Source organism: Triticum aestivum, chromosome 4D (genome assembly GCF_018294505.1).
Source record: "Triticum aestivum cultivar Chinese Spring chromosome 4D, IWGSC CS RefSeq v2.1, whole genome shotgun sequence".
In the NCBI taxonomy this organism is placed as follows: domain Eukaryota; kingdom Viridiplantae; phylum Streptophyta; class Magnoliopsida; order Poales; family Poaceae; genus Triticum; species Triticum aestivum.
The window spans coordinates 100,657,002-100,672,727 of record NC_057805.1 but is presented as its reverse complement, the minus strand read 5'-3'; positions in this window follow the sequence as shown (position 1 = coordinate 100,672,727).

Sequence of the window (15,726 nt, the reverse complement as noted above, 5' to 3'; positions counted from 1 at the left end):
CTCCCGCCTCCCATGGCTGGATGCGCCTTCGCCACCCTACCGTACGTACCCTCCAACGTTGGCCAGTCCCTCCCTCTATTCCCCCACACATCCTGTTATTCTCCGGCGATGTCAGCCCCAACACACACCCGCACCCGAACCAGTCAACCCTCGTACTCCCCTCCGCCTGCGACTGGACCGGTGCATCTTCCACGGCTCCTATTCATTCCGTCCGAGGCCTCGCCTTGCGGCCTTGGTTCGCTCGCCGTGCGCGGTGCGCCGCCCTCTTGCGTTGTCAACGTCGTCAATAACCGAGAGGAACAAGGAGATGACTGTACGTGGAGAGGATGATAGTAGGGACCCACCAGCGTCATGGCAGTACGCAAGCAAGTGCCTCTATATTACAAGCCCAAAAATATGGTTCCTCCTAATGGTTGGACATCTGGGGCTCACGACATTGTCAACGTAGTCAATAAACGAGAGAATTACACTACGAGCGGCTGACACCAGGGACCCAGCAGGTCGCGCAGTTTTTTTTGAGGAACAAGCAGTTGTTATTTATACTAGTTTTAGCGACGGATCATGGTAACAACGGGGCTGTGCGGGGGCTGTGGCCCGTCTAGCCAGGGTTTTATTTATGTTTACCACATCATGAGCCCAGTTGTGTTTTTTTCTTGCTGAAAATGGCTAGCCCAGTTCTATTTTTTTTAAAGAAATACCCAAACGAGGCCTACTTGCTTTATCAGCCCTGCTGGGCTGCAAATCTTTCAAGACGAGGAGAGTTTCATTCGGTTTGCCCAGAAATGGGCTGTACATTTTTAAAACACATCAAACCGGGAATTAGTTTCAATTTTTTTCATTACAAGATTTTAAATTCCATTGATTTTTATGCGTGGACAATTATTTGGATTTTATATTTATATAAATTATTTTTCAAAATAGTTTGAATGTGAATCGATATTTCGGGATTAAAAACAGTTGACCGCACCGAAATATGCAAAAAATTCGTATACTTTTTAACCGTGGCCACAATATGGGGTGTAATGCTAACAAAAAGAAGATGGGCTCCAAAAAAATTCTTAAGAATTAGCAAATGGGCTGTACATTATTAGAAATAATGCACACGAGAGCAGTGACTGTTGGATGTCCATCCAACGGCTGTCGTGCTTCTTCAATCTCTGCTTTTCCTGCTCCAGCCGCTCAAACAAGCGCCGGCGGGACTGCCTGCTCCCTCCTCCCGCGGCCGGCTATGCTGCCGCGCAGGCCTCACCGCCCCACCGTACTCTCATCGCTGGCCTAGCCATCCCTCTACTCACCCACACCTGCTATTATTCTCCGGCGACGGCAGACGAACCAGTAAACCCTCGTACTCCTCCGCATAGGAAACAACTGCCGAGTCTTCCCTGGCTCTGTGTCGTTCCCTTCCTAGGCCTCGCCGTCGTCCACCGCCCTGGTGCTCTCGGCGCGGCCTGGTCAACGTGGTCAATGAGCGACATCCATCGGAAGTGGACTGTACGTGGAGAGGCTGACAGCTGGGTCCATGGCCGCACGCAAGGAAATGCCTCCTTATTACGCGCAAAATAATGATTCCTCCACTTGATAGCTAGGACCCACGGGAAGGGCTTCTGTATTTCGTGAAAAAAACGTTCCCCCCGCTGACAGGTTGGACCCACCAGCTATATCTTCGCACGCAAGGAAGTGCCTCCTTATGACGCACAAAAAAATGAATACCCCCCTGCTAGCTGGGACCCACCATAGTGGGTGGCTGACTTGTGGGCCTACTAAGTTGACGGTACAGAGGGCTTTGTCAACTTAGTCAATATGAACGATTCTAGCTCTAGTGACCGTACGATGTCCATCCAACGGCCATAGTGCTTCTTCAACTTCTGGTCTTCTTGCTCCAGCCACCCAAAGCAGCGCCGGTCGTGCCGCCTGCTCCTGCCTCCCATGGCCGGCTGTGCTGCCGCGGAGGCCTCACCGCCCCCATACTACTCCCACCGCTGGCCAGGCCATCCCTCCACTCACCCACACCCCCTGTTATTCTGCGGCGACGGCAGCCTCACACCGCAGCCGAACCAGTGAACCCTCGTACTCCTCTCCGCGTGGGCATCCACTGCCGCGTCTTCCCCGGCTCCGCGTCGTCCCCTTCCTAGGCCTCGCCGTCGTCCACTGCCTTGGTGCTCTCGGTGCGGCGTGGTCAATGTGGTCAATGACCGACTTCCATCGGAAGAGTACTGTACGTGGAGAGGCTGACAGCTGGGTCCACGGCCGCAGCTGGGTCCACGGCCACAACCCAGTTTTTTGTGATTTGCCAAGTAAGTCGCTTTGTCAGGCCTGTTGGGCTGCAAATCTTTCAAGACGAGGAGAGCTTCATTCGGCTGGCCGAGAAAATGGCCTATCAGTAATGAGAAATGGGTTGTACATTTTTAAAACACATCAAACCGGCAATTAGTTTCAAATTTCTTTTTTTCATTTCGAGATTTTAAATTGCATTGATTTTTATGCGTGGACAATTTGTTGGATTTTATATTGATATACATTTATTTTTAAAATCAGTTTGAATGTGACTCGAAATTTCGGGATTAAAAACAGTTCGGACCGCACCGAAATATGCAAAATTTCGTATAATTTTTTAACCGTGGCCACAATATGGGCTGTAATGCTAACAAAAAGAATATGGGCTCCAAAAAAACCTTAAGAATTAGCAAATGGGCTGTAAATTATTAGAAATAATGGCAGATGGGTTGTATGCTGTTTTCCACAGATTTGAGGCTTTCCTAAAAAAAGGTTGACGCACAAGCAGTGACTGTTGGATTTCCATCCAACGGCCGTCGTGCTTCTTCAATCTCTGCTCTTCCTGCTCCAGCCGCTCAAACAAGCGCCGGCGGGACTGCCTGCTCCCTCCTCCCCGCGGCCGGCTGTGCTGCCGCGCAGGCCTCACCGCCCCACCGTACTCCCATCGCTGGCCTAGCCATCCCTCTACTCACCCACACTTGCTGTTATTCTCCGGCGATGGCAGACGAACCAGTAAACCCTCGTACAGTCGTACTCCCCTCTGCGTGGGAAACAACTGCCGAGTCTTCCCTACCTCCGTGTCGTTCCCTTCCTAGGCCTCGCCGTCGTCCACCGCCCTGGTGCTCTCGGCGCGGCCTGGTCAACGTGGTCAACGACCGACATGCATCTGAAGTGGACTGTACGTGGAGAGGCTGACAGCTGGGTCCACGGCCGCACGCAAGGAAATGCCTCCTTATTACGCGCGAAATAATGATTCCTCCACCTGACATCTGGGACCCACCAAAAGGGCCTCTGTATTTCGCAAAAAAACGTTACCGCCGCTGACAGCTTGGAACCACCAGCTATATCTTCGCACGCAAGGAAGTGCCTTCTTATTACGCACAAAAAAAGAATGCTCCCCCTGCTAGCTGGGACCCAGTATAGTGGCAGGCTGACTTGTGGGCCTACTAAGTTGACGGGGACGGAGGGCTTTGTCAACTTAGTCAATATGCACGATTCTAGCTCCAGCGACCGTACGATGTCCATCCAACGGCCGTAGTGCTTCTTCAACCTCTGGTCTTCTTGCTCCAGCCGCCCAAACCAGCCGGTCGTGCCTCGTGCTCCTGCCTCCTGTGGCCGGCTGCGATGCGGCGGAGGCCTCACCGCCCCCTACTACTCCCACCGCTGGCCAGGCCATCCCTCTACTCACCCACACCCCCTGTTATTCTGCGGCGACGGCAGCCTCACATCGCAGCGAACCAATGAACCCTCATACTCCTCTACGCGTGGGCTTCCACTGCTGCGTCTTCCCCGGCTCCGCGTCGTCCCCTTCCTAGGCCTCGCCGCGTCCACCGCCCTGGTGCTCTCAGCGCGGCGTGGTCAATGTGGTCAAGGAACAGCTTCCGGACATGGACTGTACATGGAGAGGGTGACAGCTGGGTCCATGGCCATAGCAAGGAAGTGCCTCCTTATTACGCGCAAAATAATTATTCCTCCACCTGACAGCGGGGACCCATCGGACGGGCCACCGTATTTCGCGAAAAAAAGTTTCCCCCTGACTGCTGGGACCCACCAGCTACATCTTCGCACACAAGGAAGTGCGTCCGGGCAAAAAAATGATTCGCCCCCCTGACTGCTGGGACCCACCAGCTACATCTTTGCATGCAGGGAAGTGCGTGACAGTCGGGACCCACCTGATCGAAGCGTACGTAGTATTGTCATTCTAGTCGCGAACGTGTACGTACATACTGGTCGATGTAGAGGCGCGCACGTCTCGTAGTAGAGGCGCGCACGTAGCATGTACACGTACGTACAGCGGCCAGTGTGCAAGAAAGAAAATACGGCTACGTACGTACATACGGGCAGGGTCTCGAACGCCTACTCGCGCATACGTACGGCCAGGGCTCGTGTACATGGCTGGGTCGGAACGGAGAAACAGCGTCGTCATTGTGTTCATGGGGAGCCAACTGGCTGGGTCGGAACAGAATGCGTCGTCGTGTTCATCGGGAGGGCTTGGACGGAACAACCGATGGAAACGAGGCCTGGCGTACCGCAGAACGGAGGAAACGGCCTTGTGTTCGACCGGCCACGTTCGAAACGGGATCCTGTTCATCGGGAGGGGTCTGGCGTACCGCAAAACGGAGGAAACGGACCTCCTACGGTCGAAACGAGGGTCCTATTGATCGGGAGGGGTGTGGCGTATCGCAAACCGGAGGAAACGGACTTCTGTTGGAGCGCTACGGTTGAAACGGGGGTCCTGTTCATCGGGAGGGGTGTGGCGTACCGCAAAACGGGACTCCACGGGATACTGTTCATCTCCACCGTCGACCCCCTCCAGCCTCCACGGGCTACTGTTCATCCACCGTCGACCTCCTCCAGCCTCCACTTGCGACTGTTCATCCACGGGCTCCTGTTCATCCAGCCTCCACCGCACGCTACTCCACCGGCTACTGTTCAACCAGCCCTCTCCACGGGCTCCTGTTCAACCACTCCTCCACGGGCTACTGTTCATCCAGCCCTCCACCGTCTACTGTTCATCCTGCCCTCCACGGGGTGGTCCTGTTCATCCAGCCCTCCACAGGCTCCTGTTCATCCAGCCCCAACCGGCTCGATCGATCGGGGTCCTGTTCATCCAGAGGCAACACCACGGGGTCCTGTTCATCCACCCCCACCGGGAACTGTTCATCCAAACCCCCCCAGCAACGCTCACTGTTCATCCAGAGGCAGCATCGATCGGCTTCAGTTAGCAGCAGTAGCAAAGGAATCGCTTGATCGGGTTCAGTTAACAGCCATCGATCAATCGCTCGGGTTCAGTTAGAGCCCAACGCCTCGCACCCACGCGCGTGCGTGTACGAGAGAAACGCGCATCGCTCGGCCCTGACCACCCACCGTAACCGGGAACACCCCGATATTTTCCTCGCCCTCGCTTCTACCACGGTTTCTTCCGTCATGGACGGCCCAAAGAATGTCATGCAGCTGTGTCTCCGGCCCGCCCAGGACGAAAAGCCCATTTTCTGTCATGATTTTTTGTCATAGAAGTAGGACCCCACCACATCTATGATGATACCGGGTTTTGTCACAATTATCGTCATAGAAGTGTCATAAGTATGACAGGAAAAAAATTCGTTCGGCCCAAAATGTCACGGATGTGTCTTTTTTTTGTAGTGAACACACATCGTCACTTCACCCTTAACTAGTCTCTGTTCATTCTGCAACTCCCGTTTTGAGTTACTAATCTTAGCAACTGAACTAGTATCAAATACTGGGGGATTGCTATAACACTAGTAAAGTACACATCAATAAGATGTATATCAAATATACCTTTGTTCACCTTGCCATCCTTCTTATCCGCCAAATACTTGGGGCAGTTCCGCTTCCAGTGACCAGTCCCTTTGCAGTAGAAGCACTTAGTCTCAGGCTTAGGTCCAGACTTGGGCTTCTTCACTTGAGGAACAACTTGCTTGCCGTTCTTTTTGAAGTTCTCCTTCTTCCCTTTGCCCTTTTCTTGAAACTAGTGGTCTTGTCAACCATCAACACTTGATGTTTTTCTTGATTTCTACCTTCATCGATTTCAGCATCACGAAGAGCTTGGGAATCGTTTCCGTTATCCCTTGCATATTATAGTTCATCACGAAGTTCTAGTAACTTGGTGATAGTGACTAGAGAACTCTGTCAATCACTATCTTATCTGGAAGATTAACTCCCACTTGATTACGTGATTGTAGTACTCAGACATTCTGAGCACATGCTCACTAGCTGAGATATTCTCCTCCATCTTGTAGGCAAAGTACTTGTCAAAGGTCTCATACCTTTCGACATGGGCATGAGTCTGAAATACTAATTTCAACTCTTGGAACATCTCATATGCTCCGTGGCGTTCAAAACGTCTTTGAAGCCCCGATTCTAAGCCGTAAAGCATGGTGCACTAAACTATCAAGTAGTCATCATATCAAGTTTGCCAAACGTTCATAACGTCTGCATCTACTCCTGCAATCGGTCTGTCACCTAGCGGTGCATCAAGGACATAATTCTTCTGTGCAGCAATGAGGATAATCCTCAGATCATGGATCCAATCCGCATCATTGCTACTATCATCTTTCAACATAGTTTTTCTCTAGGAACATATCAAAAATAAACGGGGAGCTACATGGCGAGCTATTGATCTACAACATAGTTATGCAAACACTACCAGGACTAAGTTCATGATAAATTAAAGTTCAATTAATCATATTACTTAAGAACTCCCACTTAGATAGACATCCCTCTAATCATCTAAGTGATCACGTGATCCATATCAACTAAACCATGTTCGATCATCATGTGAGATGGAGCATATCTACTATATGATTCACGCTCGACCTTTCAGTCTCAGTGTTCCGAGGCCATATCTACATATGCTAGGCTCGTCAAGTTTAACCTGAGTATTCTGCGTGTGCAAAACTGGCTTGCACCCGTTGTATGTGAACGTAGATCTTATCACACCCGATCATCATGTGGTGTCTCAGCACGAAGAACTGTCGCAACAGTGCATACTCAGGGAGAACACTTATACCTTGAAATTTTAGTAAGGGATATGTGACATGATATGGCCATCATCATCTTGTGCCTTTGATCTCCATCTCCAAAGTACTGTCATCATATCCATCGTCACCGGCATGACACCATGATCTCCATCATCTTGATCTCTATCAACGTGTTGTCACATGGTCGTCTCGCCAACTATTGCTTTTGCAACTATTGCTATCGCATAGCGATAAAGTAAAGCAATTATATGGTGCTTGCATCTTATGCAATAAAGAGACAACCATAAGGCTACTGCCAGTTGCCGATAACTTTAACAAAACATGATCATCTCATACAACAATTTATATCTCATCACGTCTTGACCATATCACATCACAACATGCCCTGCAAAAACAAGTTAGAAGTCCTCTACTTTGTTGTTGCAAATTTTACGTGGCTTCTACGGGCTTAGCAAGAACCGTTCTTACCTACGCATCAAAACCACAACGATTTTTCATCAAGTATGTGCTGTTTTAACCTTCAATAAGGACCGGGCGTAGCCACACTTGATTCAACTAAAGTTGGAGAAACTGACACCCGCCAGCCACCTGTGTGCGAAGCACGTCGGTAGAACCAGTCTCGCGTAAGCGTACGCGTAATGTCGGTCTGGGCCGTTTCATCCAACAATACCACCGAATCAAAGTATGACATGTTGGTAAGCAGTATGACTATTATCGCCCACAACTCACTTGTGTTCTACTCGTGCATATAACATCTATGCATAAACCTGGCTCGGATGCCACTGTTGGGGAACATAGTAATTTCAAAAAAATCCTACGCACACGCAAGATCATGGTGATGCATAGCAACGAGAGGGGAGAGTATAGTCCACGTACCCTCGTAGACCGTGAGCGGAAGCGTTATGAAAACGCGGTTGATGTAGTCATACGTCTTCACGATCGACCGATCCTAGTACCGAATGTAGGGCACCTCCGCGATCTGCACACGTTCAGCTCGGTGGCGTCCCACGAACTCACGATCTAGTAGAGCTTCGAGGGAGAGCTTCGTCAGCACGACGGCGTGATGATGGTGATGATGAAGCTACCGGCGCAGGGCTTCGCCTAAGCACTACGACGATATGACCGAGGTGGATTATGGTGGAGGGGGGCACCGCACACGGCTAAGAGATCAATGATCAACTTGTGTGTTCTAGGGTGCCCCCCTGCCCCCGTATGTAAAGGAGCAAGAGGGAGGCCGGCCGGCCTTGGGGCGCGCCAAGGAGAGGGGGAGTCCTCCTCCTAGTGGGAGTAGGACTCCCCTTTCCTAGTCCAACTAGGAAGGAGGAAGGGGGAAGGAAGGAGAGGGAAAGAGGGAGGAAAGAGGGGACGCCGCCCCCCTCCTTGTCCAATTCGGACTCCCAAGGGGGGGGCGCGGCCAGCCCTAGGCCCTCTCCTCTCTCTCCCACAAGGCCCATGTTGGCCCATTAGTTCCCCCGGGGGTTCCGATAACCCCCCGGCACTCCGATAAATATCCGATGACCCCCGGAACTCATCCGGTGTCCGAATATAGTCGTCCAATATATCAATCTTTATGTCTCAACCATTTCGAGACTCCTCGTCATGTCCGTGATCACATCCAGGACTCCGAACTATCTTGGGTACATCAAAACACATAAACTCATAATACCGATCGTCACCGAACGTTAAGCGTGCGGACACTACGGGGTCGAGAACTATGTAGACATGACCGAGACATGTCTCCGGTCAATAACCAATAGCGGAACCTGCATGCTCATATTGGCTCCTACATATTCTATGAAGATCTTTATCGGTCAAACTGCATAACAACATATGTCGTTCCCTTTGTCATCGATATGTTACTTGCCCGAGATTCGATCGTGGTATCTCAATACCTAGTTCAATCTCATTACCGGCAAGTCTCTTTACTCGTTCCGTAATGCATCATCCTACAACTAACTTATTAGTCACATTGCTTGCAAGGCTTATAGTGACGTGCATTACCGAGAGGGCCCAAAGATACCTCTCCGACAATCGAGTGACAAATCCTAATCTCGATCTATGCCAACTCAACAAGTACCATCGGAGACACCTGTAGAGCACCTTTATAATCACCCAGTTACGTTGTGACGTTTGGTAGCACACAAAGTGTTCCTCTGGTATTCGGGAGTTGCATAATCTCATAGTCATAGGAACATGTATAAGTCATGAAGAAAGCAGTAGCAATATACTAAACGATCAAATGCTAAGCTAACGGAATGGGTCAAGTCAATCACATCATTCTCTAATGTTGTGATCCCGTTAATCAAATGATAACTCATTTCAATGGCTAGGAAACTTAACCATCTTTGATTCAACGAGCTAGTCAAGTAGAGGCATACTAGTGACACTATGTTTGTCTATGTATTCACACATGTACTAAGTTCCCGGTTAATAAAATTCTAGCATGAATAATAAACATTTATCATGATATAAGGAAATATAAATAACAACTTTATTATTGCCTCTAGGGCATATTTCCTTCACTCAGTGGTTGTATGGAGTGGCGTCATAGGAAGGCGTGTTGGTATTGTCGTCGGGCAGTAATGAAACACGTCTGCTGGTGATATTTTCTTACCGTCCCCCACCTCCTCCTGCAGCAAAGCCAATGAGCACGTTGTGTATAGATTCGGTGGTCGCTGAACCATCACCACATCATGGACATCATGCCGCAAACCCTCCACATATCTCATCAGGAAAAAATAAGGGTGAGTATCTTCAGAGTATGAAATCAAATGATTCATTAGCACTTCGAATCTGTATATAAAATATGCTACACTAGATGTCTGCTTGATAGCATAGAACTGACGGATAAGCATTTGATGTTTATCACAACCGAAACGAGTACAAATTAGGATGGAAAATGATTCCCATTTCATGCCTAAGATTTTCTTTGAACTGACTATAACCATATGCCGGCTGCACCCGAGAAATGCAAAATCGACATCGAAACCCAATATGATTCGTGCACGGCAAACATATTTTTGAAAGTTTGTTCACAGAGAGTTTTCCATAGCTTCGGATTCTTGCCGATAAATGGAGGAAATCCAATATTAGGTGGTCTTTGTCCTACAAACATGAAAGAGAGATGTTTATGCGACTAAAAACTTGTGTAGCGGGAAGAGCACCTGTACCCATGACCGGGGGAGTCACCGGCAAGGATGTCGATGAAGAACCCCGGGTGAGAAATTATCGTCGTGGCCGAATGGCATGTGAAACTCGCACGTCTCCTTATATGGAGACAGCAGGATCAGATCGGCTGCCGCTGGTTCACCATCAGCGGCGGCAGCTGTGGGGCGTGCCTGCCATAGAGCGAACACTGTCGACTCGGGGGCGGTGAGGCCAAATCAGGTCTCCACGCGACGAGCTTGTCGATTCATGCGGATTACACCGGCATGGCCTTGAGGATGGAGTCGGAGCACGCCGCCGCCTCCATGTTCGTGCGGTCAAGGTAGGCCTTGAGTTCAGGATCCATGTTGGAGACGAGTTGTTCATGCGCTTTCTTGCGTCGATGAGTATCCAGATTGCTGGTGGTGCGAAAGGGTAGTAGGTGGCAACTAATACTAGATATTATGTTCCCGATCTAGTTTTCTCACGAATTCACTGGGTTACAAGTAAACAAGGTTTGATACATGGTGATCTGGCAAAGGAAAGGTAAATAGAGAAAGGAGAAGGAGCCGCTAATGTCGAGCCGTTACCTGATCCAACCACATGTGTTTCATGTGTGATCCTTGCCTTAAGTAGTTGGTTCTTGTGGTTGCTGGGCCCTCTTCTCATTGAGCCAGCCAGGTCCCACATATCTCCTTTTTGGCTGGCTAATCCGTGGAGGCCCGCGATGACGCGGTCTTCCTCCTAATTGGTGCCCGTGGCAGTGGATCTGCTAATCTCTCCATCAGGGATCCTAACAAAGAAGCACTTCCATCAACTAAATTTCGATCCAACAGCTGAAAAAATGGACCGACATAGATTTTTAATGCAACTTACAAATAGCAACACACTTAGTTTAGTGCATTGAGTAATAAGGTCTACTAGAGGTTACAAATAAGTTAGATCTGATCTATTATAAAAGTTAAGTAGAAGTATAAAGCATACCTAACATGATAAAAATTACATCATGGTCCCCTGGACCACCAAACGACCAATACCACTAGCAGACTGAACCGCCGACGCGTTGTTGTTGTTGCATTCCCCTATTGTATCCAGCTTGACCTTGTCGATGACAACCGAGAAATCTTCGTGCACATGCCCCTAAGGACCGGCGCCCTAGATTCGTAGTCGTTGCTGCTTAACCCTTGAGTTGATCTGAAGCGCCTGACACCATATGTCATCGTTGCGACACGGGGAGAGAATCTAACCTCGCCGCCTCGACGAAACGACAAGGTTCTATGTCGGTGCTCCATGAAATTTGTTCTGATGGACGAACTTGAGGAGGATCAAAGACCAGATACCAACTCAAAGGTGAGATGCCGCCATCCACCTGAATGCCTCCCCCCTGAGAAAATAATCTAACATAAAAATCAGCTCAAATTTCATCTATTAGGAAGATCAAAGGTCTCTTGAGACTGTAGATTCCTAACAATCTTATTTCTAGTATGTTTGAGCTTATCACGCCAAGTGTGTCGATCAAAATGACGAGGCACACTCAGTATAGTCATTATCTCTAAGAACATCATTCAAATACAGAGAAGCAAAAAAGGATGTCAGTAGCCAAGATCACGAAGAGCTCAGTGGCTTGCCCCCTGGGTGTAGCTACGGAGGACAGAAGAGGCCAACGACAGTCGGGCTGACCAAGCCCATGACTCAATGTCCATCGATAATCCGGAGCGCATCACTACCTTGGAGGACAAGACAAAGGACTCCTCTCCATATTAGGCTAGGAATCATCCGTATATGGCATTTCTTAACCGGGTATAGTTCGCAACCAAATCTAGCAAAGGGCAACTCCTTGGCCTACTTGGATTCATGTAACCCTGCCTTGTCTTCCTATATAAGGCTAGGCAGGGACCCCCTGACTGTCAGACCTTACACATCCAAACATCTGAGACGAAAAACCCTATATAACCTTTCGTCCGACCCCTTGTACATACAAACCCTAGTTCTCATATGGGGCCTACATCATCGATATAAAAAAGCAGTAAATAGGGTATTACCTACATCCAAGGGCTTGCACCTGGGTATACCTTCCTCGTGTGCACCATCCTAATCTTTGATGCATGCTTTACCCTCAGATGGATATTGTCGGTAAAAATACCACGACAAGCAGCAACTATTAAGTATATTTAGCTAAACAATACCAACTTTGATTGTTTGTTACTAGTTCACTTACCTCTAGGTTAAAACAACATTATTTCCTTCTGTTAAAACAATATTGTTTCCTTACGTTGGAGCAGTACTTGTATACTAACAACTCATTTTATTGGACTTGTACCAGTGTAGAAATACTTGACACTGACGACATAGTTGCTCCAAGCCCAAGTTTTAAGAATGTCATTAGTAGTGGGAAAGCAAGCTACTCATAGAGGATTAGCCAACCATTTTCCTCTTACTGATGTAGATGACTAGTGACGTGGAAATAGCAAGCAATCAATTTGCTAAAAAATGATAGGACATGCATGTTGTTTTCTTTGCATCTTGAAAGATCATGGATGTCACCTAGAGGGGGGGTGAATAGGCGCTTTTAAAATAAAAACGGTTTAGGCTTGAACAAATGCGGAATAAAACTAATGTTTAATTTGTCAAGCACAAAACCTAGAACAACTAGGATCAGCTATGTGCACCAACAACTTATGCTAAGCAAAATAAACAACTATGTGATAGCAAGATACTCCCTCTGTCCCAAAATTCTTGTCTTAGATTTGTCTAGATAAGACAAGAATTTTGGGACGGAGGGAGTATATAACATGAAACACTATGGCTATCACAAAGTAAAGGGCTCGGGTAAGAGATAACCGAGGCATGCGGAGACGACGATGTATGCCGAAGTTCACACCTAATCTCCGTTTGGAGCGGTGTGGAGGCACAATGCTCCCCAAGAATCCACTAGGGCCATCGTAATCTCCTCATGCCCTCGCACAATGCAAGATGTCGTGATTCCACTAAGGGACCCTTGAGGGCGGTCACCGAACCCGTAAGAATGGCAACCCTTGGAGTTGGTCACCGAACCCGTACACTTTGGCAACCCTTGGGGGTGGTCACCGGAACCCGTACAAATTGCTCGGGGTAATCTCCACAACTTAATTGGAGACCCCAATGCTTGCCTGGAGCTGTACACCACAATGATTGAGCTCCGAAGCACCTCAAACCGTCTAGGGCGCCAAGTCACCCAAGAGGAACAAGATCTAGGGTGCCCAAACACCCAAGAGTAACAAGCTTCTCAACTTCACTTCAACGTACCACCATGGAGAACTCAAACCGATGCACCAAATGCAATGGCAAGGCCACACGGAGTGCCCAAATCCTTCTCTCCCAAATCCCAACAAAGCAACTAATGCTAGGAGGAAAATGAGAGGAAGAATGAAGAAGAGAACACGAGGAACTCCAAGATCTAGATCCAAGGGGTTCCCCTCACATAGAGGAGAAAGTGATTGGTGGAAACGTAGATCTAGATCTCCTCTCTCTTTTCCCTCAAGAACTAGCAATAATCATTAGAGGGATTGAGAGATGCAAGCTCGAAGAAGGTCAACAATGGGGGAAGAACACGAGCTCAAGAGATAAGGTTCAATGGGGAAGAAGACCCCTTTTATAGGAGGAAAAAAATCCAACCCTTACCTTGCTCCCAGCCCGCACAGAGCGATACTACAGCTCAACGGAGCGGTACTACCACTCGGACGGTAATAACCCAAAAGCAGTGCAATGACACGAAGCCACGAGGCGGTGCCGAAGCGATACTACCACTCGCCCCAGCAGTACTACCGCTGGGGTTGCAGCTCGGGGATACTCAGAAGTAGAGCAGGAACAGGGGAGAAGCAGTATGACTGCTGCAGCAGTACTACCGCCCACCTGAGCAGCACTACCGCTTATAGGCAATAGTGCTGCTCTCCACTGCCGCTTTAGTTCCCCTGAGAGTGCATCGAGACCTGCAGGGAGCGGCAGTGCAGCGGTAGTAGCAGGCGGTACTACCGCTTACACGCAGTACCACCGCTTCGCACTACTGTTGCACTTCCGTGCAAACACGACACGAAAACCGAGTTCCCAAAAGCAGCGATAGTAGCCGCGGCACTGAGCAGCGGTACTTCCGCTTATAAGCGGTACTACCGCATGCCAGAGCGGTACTACCGCTTGTGGCCTCCAGCTCACAAGCACAGCAACAGATGGCTACAAGAAAACCAAAACTTTCATAACTTCTGCAAATGAGCTTTGAATTGAGCAAACTCAAGCTTGTTGGATAGATGACGAATAGTAAGAAGAGGCAGTAGAAAAATGCCAAAGGTATAGAGATGTGAAACCTCTATGAATGAAGAACCGGCAAAAACCCCAACATCAAAACATCATAGAAGATGCATGTGAACTACGTTTTCGATGAACGCGAGCTTGTCATGAAGATGACTATAAGCTCCAAATCTCATAAGGAGAAGAACCAAACAACAACCAAGAAAGCTGATGCAAGGATGCAATGGTTTGAGCTCTCGACGAATGATACGATCAAGCTACTCACTAGAGAGCTCCCCTTGATAGTACGGCAATCGATCCTACAACCCTGTCTCCCAACTACCACCATGAGACCAGTAAATAGAAAACCTATCAAGGGCAAACCTTTGCCTTGCACATCGTCCACTCCAGTCAGATGATGACGATCTTGACTCCCTCAAGTTAGACCACCTTTCTTGATTGCATTGGCTCAATGAAGACTAGTTGATTGCTCCCCCATACTCCACTATGGGTGAGCCACTCTTCGGCACATCTTCACAAGTCCATTTACACCACAATGGATGACAAGCTTCAAGGATGATCTCTTCGTGATGCTCCACTTGAACTTGCACACCGCAATCTTGATGACGATCACCACTTGATGTCATCCTCCATGGGTTGTATGAGATCTTCCTCTTGATGCAAACCCATGGAAACATACCTAACCCCACAAAGAACTCACACGTAGACCATGGGTTAGTACATAAAGCGTAATGAACAATGCTTACCATACCATGGGATCACTTGACCCCTCTCAGTACATCTTGTGCGTTTTGTGTGTTGATCAACTTGATTCACTCTTTGACTTAGTCTTGATCAACTTTGTATCATGTCTTCTACTCTTTAGATAATTCATTGAATAGCACCTTGGTCATCTCATAAACTCGTTGAAACCAACACATGGACTTCACGAAAAGCCTATGGACAAATCCTACAAATATAACTCAAGGCAACCATTAGTCTATAGAAATTGTCATCAATTACCAAAACCAAACATGGTGGCACCGCATGTTCTTTCACATCTGTTGCTAAATACACAATTTTAGACCAGCCATAAAATATTCAATATATGCATCCAATAAGATTCCCAAAGTTTTGATCAAGCACACTTATCATTTCTTATAACAAAAATAAGTAGCAACATATCATTCCAAGATCAGCCATACAGTCAACTCAAAACAAAGAATCGTCCCATGAAGATTATGAGCAACATAACAATATTTTGGATCATAACTTTGCCCTTCCCATGGGGTTCCACATCAATCAAGAACCTGACCCAATGGTCCAG